The sequence below is a fragment of the Lipotes vexillifer genome, unplaced genomic scaffold (genome assembly GCF_000442215.2).
Source record: "Lipotes vexillifer unplaced genomic scaffold, Lipotes_vexillifer_v1.1 scaffold306, whole genome shotgun sequence".
Lineage (NCBI taxonomy): Eukaryota > Metazoa > Chordata > Mammalia > Artiodactyla > Lipotidae > Lipotes > Lipotes vexillifer.
This window is the reverse complement of record NW_006789814.1, coordinates 753,659-765,425: the sequence shown is the minus strand read 5'-3', so window position 1 is coordinate 765,425 and position 11,767 is coordinate 753,659. Positions and strand designations below refer to the sequence as shown.

Genomic DNA, 11,767 nt, shown 5'->3' with positions numbered 1-11,767 from the left:
CCTGCTGCTGATCCTCTCAGACAGACCTGTGCAGGTAGTAGTGTTATTCCGATTTTGCACATATGAAAACAGGATCAGAGCAGTTCAGTGTTACTCCTGGATGACTGTTGCTGCCTCTCAGCTGTCCTCCCTGTCTGCTCCCAGGACGGAGACCATCCTCCACCCCCCAGGCAATCACTCATTCCCTCTCCAGTTTCCCAGGAACTGGCGGTGATCACAGATTTGAATCTTGTTCTAAAAAGAGAGCCGCCACCTCTCTGTTTGTCTGAGAAGCTCCTACTTCTTTCTATTCACGTTCAGGGTCTCATTCCCTCTACGGTGGGCTCCTCAGTTAGTTCAGAACAAGAGTTTTATGTCGGGAAGTGGTGGTGGAGAGCGCTGAGGCAGAAGGTGAGTTGTGGTACATTAGAGAGAACCAGGAGCTTGCAGCCCAAACCTGGCTTCCAGGTGCTTCCAGTCTGGGTGGTTATCTCTCCTCTCTATACCTCGTCTGTGAAATGGGATCAGAGTTTTTCCAGTGTCTCCCTCAGAGCAGTGTGGGAATACTGGAGGCAGCATGGGCTCTGCCTTTTAGACTGACCCACGTCCAAATCCCTGATGACCTTGCTTGTCATCTCCAAGGCTGAACCGGCCTGAATTCTTTTTTTTTTTTTTAATTAATTAATTAATTTTGGCTGTGTTGGGTCTTCGTTTCTGTGCGAGGGCTTTGTCTAGTTGTGGCAAGCGGGGGCCACTCTTCATCGCGGTGCGCGGGCCTCTCACTATCGCGTGCTCTCTTGTTGTGGAGCACAGGCTCCAGATGCGCAGGCTCAGCGGCCATGGCTCATGCGCCCAGTTGCTCCGCGGCATGTGGGATCCTCCCAGACCAGGGCTCGAACCCGTGTCCCCTGCATTAGCAGGCAGATTCTCAACCACTGCGCCACCAGGGAAGCCCCGGCCTGAATTCTTAGTTGCAAACAAAAGGACCCAACTCTGAATGATTCTAGCAGGAAACAGATTTGTTGAAGGAATATTAGGGAGCTCATAGAATCTCCAGGGTATCTGAGAAACTAGCTTATAAAACAAGCAGAGACCAAGAGAGGCACACTAGCCAGAACTATCATCAGAACCCTGCCACAGCTGTCCTGTGAGGACCCTGTATTGCCCCAGAGGACACTGCATATTGCCATGGTGTTTCTGCTCCGAATTCAAAGTCTATGGCTGATGCATATGATTGGCCAAGGCTAGGTCATGTGCTCTTGCCTTCGCAGCAAGAGAGGCTGGGAAAGCAAGTATCTGGTCTCTTCAACTTCTGGGAGGTAGAGTCCATCTCTCTCCAAGACTCTTAAGATGGGTACCTCCCCAAATACCCCTAAGCATTGGAAGAGGTGATTAAGATTGTTGAAACGACAACAACCAACTCAACTAATCTAGCACTGTCAACTACGATATTGATTCCTCCTCTGTAAAATTGGGAAAACAAGACCCATCTCTAAGAATTGTTGTGAAAGTTACCTGTTAGCCCTCGTGTAGTGCTTAGGCATGATACCTATAGCACATTATATGCCCTCAACAAATGCTTCTTTCCTGTCCCTGTTTCTAGAAAGTATTCAGGGCCTGGGTTTCAGGGGTGGTTCCCAGAAGGCTGCCCCTTCCTAGCTGTGTAAGCGGTAGAGGCCGCCTTGGTTTACGATGCTGCTCTGTCTCCAGACCCACAGTGGTTCACGGAAGTTCCTGAGAATGACCCTTCTTGAGACAGGAGGGAAGGGGGCCTGATGCTGCCCACTTCTGAGAAGGAGCTCAGGATTGGCCAGGGTCTTGTTCCCTTGCCTAGGATGAGTTAAATTTCACTCGGGAGATTGACAGAAATGGAAGTGAGTGCCTCTTGCTTCATTCATCAGAGCATATGCTTTCCTTTTGATCAACATTTGCTATGTTTCTATGCCGTCAAAGTATTCCCTGCATCCGAAACCTATAGGTGGTCTCCCTTGGAAGGAGAATAGAGGCTCCTGGAGGTGTCGGGTCATCTGCCCGTTCTCCAAGGCCCAGATTCAAGTCTATCCCCTGGGTGAAGCTCGCTAATACCATTCAGTCCCCAGATCGCTGTCCCTTCTGTGAGCGCTCCTTACATAGCTCACATTGCTTCCCCTTCTTTCTCTCTCTGGTTCTTCTTTCCACCATGTTCACTGAGGGCCACTGTGTTCCAGGCACAGGAGACAAAGTGGATGATAAGACAGACAAGCTATCTACTCTCAGAGAAATTTCATTCTAGTGGGGAAGGGAGGAAATTAACAAGTAAAGAAATTAAATAATTTCATGTAATGGTGGGTGAGGGCTAGGAAGACTCAAACAGTGACATCAGGGGAGGTTGGGAAACTTGATGCGTGGATGTTAGTGAGGTCCCTTCTAAGGAAGACTGAGCCCTGTGAAGACCCAGGGCAGAGAGTTCCCGGTAGAGGGAACCGAGGTTCACAGGCCCTGAGGTCAGTGTGAGCTGATATGTTCCAGGCACAGAGAGAGAGTTAACACGTCTAGCGAACAGTGAGGGAAGGAGAGAGTGGTGTATAGGAGTTAGCTAATAGTGTTTTGTGCGTTGGCTTATTAAGTTGGGTTTTCGGCAGTCAAGCCTGTGTTTTCTACTTCTTGATGTCTGCCTGTTATTAATTTTGCTTAAGACGGTACTGTTCGCTGAAGAGGTGCTTAAGTTGACACCTGTTGATTGACAGTAGTTCCTCCCCTAGTTGTATTTTATGCTGCATAGGTGGTCCTGGTCCCTTCAAGTTGTCATTTCCATGAAAGAGTGCAGCCCAGAGCAGAAGGACATGAGGTCCTACGTGGCTCACGTGAGGGCACATCTAATGAAAGGTGGGTCGTATTTTGCCAGCGTAGTCAAATCAGGAGGCCCAAACCCAAGCACGGAATGTGAGAACCAAAATCTGATGAGGAGATTCTAGTATGTGCTCTTTGGGGACCGTTTTTATACCTCCTTGGGCTCAGTTGAAAGATACGGCCCTCTGAACCTAACACTTAACAAGCTCCTTGTCATATATGTACGTAAATCTATGAGAATACTTCTGCTGAGATCATTCTGACAGGAGAGAAACGATGATGTCTCCCCAAAGCCTTCTAATTCCTCTGCCTCTGGCTGAGACGAAGTAGGTGAAAAAGTAGTACTCTCCTTTTCAGACTGGGTGGCTTCAAGGCAACAAGTAAATCCTCAGCCTCGGGGTAGATAACGGTGTTGAAATGGCCCTGTTTCTCTCCCTAGTCCCATTTCCCATGGCAAGAGAAGTTGAAAAGTTGGCACTCGAGCCAAAGCTTTATAAATAATTTGCTGGAAAAGGCAAACGCTGATGAGAGCCAAAGGCATACATATTTCAAAGGAGCCGTAGAAATTCTCAGAGTTCTCGGTCCTGGCTGGTTCCAGGAAGTAGTGATTAGAGAGAATTATAGAGTGTGGGGAGCTCCAGGCTGTCCATGGCTTTTGGAGATGTCTGTGGAAAAGCAGAACCTCCATGATGGTCAAAAATCAAGGGAGGATGGGCCTCTGCTACTTTGGTGGGTCACTCTTTGTCACATCACTGAGAATGTCTTTCCCTTCTGCCCAGGCCTTTGTGTCATCGGGATCAGCTGCCCACATCAGCTCTGGACCCTAACACCCTCACAACGCTGTGTCTTACTTCTAAACAACTCCTCTTCACCTGTCTGGCAACATTTTTTTTTCTGATCAGCTTCTGAACCAGTTAATCAATCTCTTTCATTTCGGTCTTGATTTTTGGCAATTTCCCCATCTCAACCTTGACTGTCCCCCTACAGCTAAGATACCGTGTCCACACAGACTCAAAGGTGTTCTTCTGTCCAGCCATCGTGAGTCTCCTATGCTGGCCCAGACCCAAGTCTGGGACCCAGGCAGTGATGAACCCATCTTCCTTGTCTCTGCATTCTACGTCTTCTGACTCCTGTATCTACCAGCCTCTTTTATAGGCATTGGATCCTTTGAGCACCCATGACATGCAAGATAAAGTTATGGTGGGCCAGGGCTGGAGAGTCTAGATGATGCTACCCTACTAGAAAAACCCATTTCTTGTTATTTTTCCCTACCAGTGCTAGAAATGGGGAGTTTCTAATGATTTGCTTCCTTGGAGCCTTTATACTGGGGGAGTGGAAAATGTGATGGCAGAGGTGGACCTCAGCTGTGGCTGTCAGTAGAAGATGAGTTGGCCCATATGGCCCCCAGTATTCTCAAGTAGGTAATATAAGGTTTAGCAAAAGTAGTCAGAAGGGTGGGTGTTTGGAGGGAGGTGGGAGAGAGCTTTTCCTTGGGGACAGGGAGTATGCATATCAGTCTTGGGTTCTTTGGAGGCCTAGCTGGTATAAGAGAATAAGGAAAATAAGTATGAGTTTTTTTAAGATTCATGAGTTAGTGTAGAATGGTGTAATTCTTGTTTGGGAAACTGGAACGGGGCGGGTATTTGTTTGGATATAAGAGACATTAAGGAACAAATTAAACAAGGCTGTCGGGTGATTCTAATAGGACTGTCAAGGAAAAACACAGAGAGGTACAGACGCTCTTTTTTTGTACCTTGGATTAGCATCAATCACTGTGTTGGGTGTAGAGTACATCTTTAATACATGGGGCTGATTGCTAGAATGATAACCAAATCCCATTAAAATAAATTCAAGCCTTGTCCCAATTGTTCTTCTGTGATAGAATTGGAGTATAGCAAATGGACGTGGAAATAAGTAGGCCACTCCTGGGCCTTTTACAGTGTATTACACACAGGATTTTGTTGTGATGCCACTTGACGTAGTAGGTGGCCGTTATCATATGGGTATATGATCATTGTCATGAGAGAAGATGGGAGAGAATCTCAGCAAAGTAGATGTCAGAACGCTAGAAAAAGACTTCAACAGCGAGTACCTTTACAAGGAGAGCAAGTTAAGTTAGTCATTTGCATGAAAAAATCCTGATATAAGAAGAAGAGGGAGTGGTTTTGAGCACATCCTGTTTTATCACCTGGAGTAGCTATCCTATCTGTCAAAAGATGACTCCTCTCAATCCTCAGTCTTAAGGTGAATGTTTTATTTACAATGTTTATTTGCCAGAATGAGAGAGAGAGAGAGAGAGAGAGAGAGAGAGAAATTCTAAGTCAGCCCATATTCTTTTCTTTTTCTTAAAGACCATAAGTCACTTAGCTTACCTGGGCCTCAGTTTCCTTGTCTGTAAAGGAAGCTAATAAACTTCTAGGGTCATAGTAAGGATGACATGAAACAATGTGTTTGGAAACACCTACCTAGAACAGGCCTTGGGGAGAGGGGCAATAAGTCCCAAATGTCATTTAAGGGAGGAGAGAGGCATGGTCTTCATTTGACCTTGGGAAAATTATTTAACATTTCTAAGCCGACATTATTCTACTTTTTAGAGTTGCTTTGGTTGTTACAGATCTTTTGAATTTCTGTATGAATTTTAGAATCAGCATGTCACTTCTATTAAAAAAAAATCTGCTTGGATTTTGATTGGTATTGCACTGAATTTATTTATTAATTTGGGAAGAACTGATATTTGAACAACACCAAGTCTTTTAAACCACGAACACAGTGCCTTATTCCTTTAGGTCTTTAAAAATGTCTCTCAGTAAGGTTTTATAGTTTTCAGTATATAGGACTTGCACCTCTTTTGTCAGATTTATCTCTAAATATTTAATATTTTTATGTTATCACATATGCTATTTTTATTCACATTCAATTTCTAGTAGTCCATTACTAGTCTATAGAAATACAATTGAGTTTTGTATATTGATCTTGTATTCTGCAACCTTGCTGAAATCATTTATTAATTGTAATAGGTTTATTTTATTTATTATTTTTGTAGATTCCAAAGAAAAGGAATTCTGAAAATAAAGACAATTTCTGATATGGATTCCTTTTCTTGCTTTATTGTGCTTACTAGAACTTCCAATAAAATATTGAATAAAAATGGTGAAAGAGGATATTCTTGCCTTGTTTCTGACCTTAGGGGAAGATATTGGGTGTCTTACCATTAAGTATGATGCCCATTTATCAATTTGAAGAATTCTCCTCTATTCCTAGTTTGCTGAACGTTTTTATCCGTAATAGGTGTTGAATTTTAGCAAATGATTTTTCTGCAGCCATTGAAATGATCATATGACTGTTAATATTATGAAGTACATTGATTGATTTTCAGAGTGTAAACTAACCTTGGTTTCATGGGATCATTGGCACTTGGTCACAATGTGTTATGTGGAAAATTTTATTAGGAAAGTTTCTAGTACATCCCCTGTCCCATTGGATGGATGGGGAAACTGAGGCTGGGGTGGGTTAAGTAAGATTCCTCTGCTGTGAGTGGAAAAGGCACTTAACAGTGTCTTTCCTCTCTGTCTTCAGGAGGTTCACAGCTTCCCACACACCATCCTTTCCTGCAACAGACAGCAGAGTGGACACACTGTCATGTGCTGATCAGCAAGCAAAGTTCTTTCTGCTGTGAATTTATTAAGGTTAATTTATTAAGCTGGTTGGAGGATTTATTGAGCACTTAAAAATGTTAATAGGGCTTCCCTGGTGGCACAGTGGTTGAGAGTCCGCCTGCCGATGCAGGGGACATGGGTTCGTGCCCCGGTCCGGGAAGATCCCACATGCCGCGGAGCGGCTGGGCCCGTGAGCCATGGCCGCTGAGCCTGCGCGTCCGGAGCCTGTGCTCCGCAACGGGAGAGGCCACAACAGTGAGAGGCCCACATCCCCAAAAAACAAACCAAAAAAAAATGTTAATGGACACAGTTCCCAATAAATCACGTCAACAGATCTTTATAAAAACAGTGGGGAGGTTTTAAATCAGCCCCAAGAAGTAACACTGACCCCACAAGGTGAGCTCAGTAAAGCCTTTAAGAAAATGGCACATGTTATCAGCTGCTCAGTGTCTGGAGGCTGTGATTCTCCAGCCACAAAATTCTCAACGGGAAGTCCTTCTCAGAATAATAGCTATTATTTGTTAATGCCTACTCTTTGCAGGAGATTGTGCTTGGGACTTTATATATGCTCTCTTTGATCCTGCAGATGTCAGTTGTATTATCTCCCATTTCATAGATGAGATAATCCAGGTCCTAAGAAGCAAAGGGACTTGCCTAAGATGGTGGTTTTTCACCCATTTCTTCTTTTAACTGCAGTTATATCACACCACTAAGAGTCCTCACAATTATACGTTACACCTTCATGCTTCTGGGCTTTGGCTGGAGCACCTTCTCACTCCCTCTTCACATCTCAGCTCTTTTGATAAAACAGATCTGGTCATGGGACTCCCCTGCTTACCAGACTTAGAATACCTCCTTTACTTGAGGATCAAGTGCACACTTCTTGGTATGGCTGACTGGGCAAGTTTGGATAGGTCTTTCGCAGCCACTTCTAATAAAAGTCCTCTCCCCTTCCCCCTGTACTCTCTCTGTTCCTGCTTTGCCTTATTACTCCACGGCATCACCATTACCTGACACTACATTTTTCTGTTGTACTGTCTTTCATCCTCACTAGAATGTCACCACATGAAGGCATGTGTTTTTGTCTGTTTACTGCTGTGTCAATGGTACCTACCCCCCACATTTTGCAGAGATGCTGTCAAAATGAGGGCAAAGGAAAGGTCATTGGATATGATCCAACGTGAAGCCACCAGTGACCTTCACAAGGTGGTTCTGGGCAGGAAGCCAGACCATGTTGGAGGAAGTAGGGATGTTGAGGAAGCAGTAGGTAGAATATCAAGATTTTTTGTTTCATTCGGAGAATATGTTTCCATTCTTATTTTGCTCCACTTCTTAGCAGCACAGTTGCCCACTCTTCTCTCCTTGGAACCGTCTCCCCCCCTGACTTGGTCTTGTCTCTATATTTCTGGCCACTCCTCCTCTGTCTCATTTCTTTGATTTTCTGTACGGTTCTCTCTGCTTAGAACATGTCTTCTTGCTCTTCCCATGGTTAATGGCTTCCCATTATTCAGGTCTCAGCTCACATGCCTGTTAAGAACCACATCTTCTATTACAGTTTCTTTATTTGATGCTTTGACATCTTTTGACCTTGCTGGACCCTGGTGGGACTCTCCATCCCAGGGTTAGCCAGTGCCTGGAGATAGTAAAGGACTCACCTCAAGAGTGCTTTTCATATGCAGACCAACTAATCCAGAGCGCAGGCCCCCAACCTCCTCCCTCACAGGGTTTTTACACTTTAGGCCACATCTTATTCCTCCACCTTAATCACCCAGGTCTAGGTACTAGACAACCAGGCATAGCTCCTATGTCCCAGAGCCAACCAAAATTATTCAAAGTAACCATTCCTAAACCTGCTTACTCTGTGTCTCCTGTTCCTTCTTGCAGGAACCAAAATAAAGGCTTTGTGCGTGCTTTCCCCTTGCCCTTCCCTCTGCCTCCTGACCGGCTCTGGTGCTTCCCCATGTGGCGCCTCATCATGCGCTGTGCCCCCTCTTCTTGGGATCTATGAATGTAACAAGCTATCTTTTCAATGGTAAACATTTCTGGATCTCCTGATCTGTTGGCCTTGCTATACCTGAATATAATAAAAGCTACATTTTAAAACAGTGCCATCTCCCTGGAGAGCCCTTTCCCAACCACCTGTAATTCTCAGTGTCAGCAAACTTGTGGGTTTCCTTCATGGAAAGTACCCTAGGTTGTAATTATTTAATTTTTGTGTTTATTTGTCTATTTATTATCTTTCTTGAGGGTGTATTAGTCAAAGAACCAGGATCGATAGGAGATGTATCTTTATCTTTCTGTTTCTATCTCTATCTCTATCTTTCTCTCTCTCTCCCTATCTCTATTTTTCTGTAACTGGAGGTTCCAGTTCAAAAGCTGGCAGACTCGAGACCCAAGAAGAGTTGATTTTTCTGTTTGAGTCTGAATGCGGGAAAATACTAATGTCCCAGCTCACACAGTCAGGTAGGGAAGATCCCTCTTACTCAGCCTTTTGTTCTATTCAGGTCTTCAGTTGGTTAGATGAGGACCACCTACATTTGGGAGGGTGATCTGCTTTACTCAGTCTACTGATTCAAATGTTCTCATCCAGAAACACCCTCAGAGACGCCCAGAATAATGTTTGACCAAAAATCTAGGCATCCTGTGGCCCAGTTAAGTTGACACATAGAATTAACCACTGTAGAGAGAGAGGATCACGTCTGCCTTGATTGCCGTCGTATCTGTGGATACTAGGAGATGCTTAGTAAAGTCTGTTGACTGAATGAAGAATAGAGACTTATGATTATCCTTTGAGAGGGTAGTCTAGTTAGGTGAGGCTAGGCTATGCATCAGTGATTGAACAAAACCTAGAAACTCAGTAGCTTAATACAATAAACCTTTATTTCTTATTAACACAAACTCGGCTGCGTATTGGCAGCACACCTCCATCTTGTAGCAGCACCCTCCAAACATATGGCCTCCAGAATTGCACAGCAGTGGCCAGGAAGTGGGGTGCATCACTTCTGCCAGTGCTCCATTGACCAACATTTAATCACATGGTCCAAGTCTACCCACCAAGCAGGCTGGTAAATGTAGTCTTCCTCTGTGCCCTGATGAACTCCAATCATTGTCTCTCCATCCTACACCATGAGAAAGAGGAGGGAGCCTTGGAAGAGAGCTGGCCAGGGAGCAGTGAGAGCTTAGGAGCAGCCAGACTTCTTGGATTCGCTCTAGATCTCATCAGCATCTAGTTTTCTTATTTTTCCAGCATCCTCTGAGAGGCTCGGCACCCAGGATATGAAGTTAGAAGGGCACGATTCACATCCACTTCTGTCATTGACCAGCTGTGTGGCTTTAGGCAAGTCCCTTTACCTGTCTGAGCCCCAGGTTCCTTATCGGTAAGAGTGGACATCCATACCTGCCTCTTGGAGTTGACATGAGAACTGGAGATCATGCATCATTGTGCCTGGCACAAACACTTTGCTCTATGAGCGATTGTCATCATTAGAGCTGTCGTTTTTATCATCTTGGTAATCATCGTGAAACCTGCTGAGGCATGGGCCCTACCTGGCAAAGCGGAAGCAGCTTCCAGCTTTTGGATTTCCAACTCCTCATATGTGGCGACCCCATGGAAGCCCTCATGCCTGTTTCTGGGAAAAGAAAAACATCCTGCCCTGGGTTTGGCCATTTCCTCTGTCTTAACAGTTGCCATGTGATCCTCCCCCCTCCCAACTCTAGTCGGAAGGTCAATGGTAGTGCAGCCCTTTTCCAGGGTAATAAGTTGTTAATGTAGACGCAATTAGTGAATAAGCAGTTGATTAGTTCATTATGAAAATACTGGAAACAACACCATTTGCGGTGGCAGAAGCTCCAGGAAGACAGATGTGCCCCCTTTTCATTCTATCAGTTGGGTCAGAGTGCCAGGCAAGTTAACATATTTTACCATACTATTAAGCCTTTTTAACACTGAAAGGCCATTATGTTAGAAAAATTTTCCCCCCTCTGGGGTGTTAATTAGAGAGATGGAGCTTTAAAAAATCATAATCACATTAAATTCCTCTCTTATAGCCATTTTCATAAAGAATCCTTAATGTGAAATGTGGATGGAAAAACGCAACACTGGCTGAAGGATTTATGAAAAACACCAAACAGCTGATCTATCATTTTTAAGGGAAATAAAAAAAAAATTTTGTCAGAATCCTGGCTTTGGATTTCTAAAGCAGTTACGAGACGCCTGGGCCAGAAGTCGGAGAGTGATACAGTTTTCGCAAGCACAATCGCTAGCCTCCCCCCAGAATTAATGATCGCTCTGGGTGGAAACTTATGCTCTGTGTCCCAGCGCTGAATCACTCTCTCCTCTTGGGGCTTTCCTCGGTTGCCTTGGGTCTCTGGCTGGCATGGCAATCAAGTTCTGAATTGTTACTCATGTGCTTAAAAATATCAGCATTTAAAATATGTATTCATTTGTTCATGTATTCATCCCCATGATAAACATCTGTTGAGCCACTCTGCCTGCCATATACTGTGCTAGGAGCAGAGGCTACAGTGATGCATGGAGCAGTCCCTGAACTTAGATGCTTCCAGTGAACGGAGTGGTTATCCATTCATCAGTAAATCACAGACTGGCACGAAGTTGCAAAGGGGATAGAAGTCATGGATGAGGGAGGTATGCATTGCGAAGAGTAGCAATAACTGAGGCCATTGATATTGTCAGGGAGGTTTGGGAAAGCCTGCCCCTGAAGCTGACAAGAAGGAAGGAAAGGGGTTAAGTAGGTAGGGTGGAGTGCATGAATGGGGGTGTTTCAGGCAGAGGAAACAGTATTTGCAAAGTTCTTGCCCAGAGAGAGAGATAACAGAGGACAAGGACGTTTGGGAAACTGAAAGGAGGCAGGTGGCTGAAAGTATGAGCGAGGTGGGAGAGGTAGGAAGGTGGACACGTGGCAGGGACTGTGTGGGATCTGTTACAGACCGTTGTCTTTATCCTAAGAGAATGGAAACCCACTGGAGCATTTTAGGAGGTGACATGATCACGTTTACAAATACGTGTACGCACAGACGTGTATACATACGATACAGATGCACATTAACTATGTGATACTGAATGAATTGCTTTCTCTCTCTGATCCTTTCCACATGTATTAAGTGATACTAATAATAGGACTTACTTCTAGTTTTGCAGTAGCCATTATATGAAATAATCCCAGAGTAAATGCTTCTCCTAGCATTTGTTATGCTGAATGTAAGAAACCTTCCTTCGTTCCTTCCTTCCATCCATCCTTACTTTCTTTTTTCCTTCCTTTCCTCCTTCTGTCTTTCTCTTTCCC

General features: G+C 44.6%; 1 protein-coding gene across 1 annotated transcript in view; it reads left to right on the top strand.

Annotated features, from left to right (window-relative positions):
* SHISA9 (shisa family member 9) overlaps positions 1–11,767 on the top strand; it is a 294,614-nt gene that overhangs the window by 230,256 nt on the left and 52,591 nt on the right. The gene's annotated exons all lie outside the window — the stretch shown is intronic.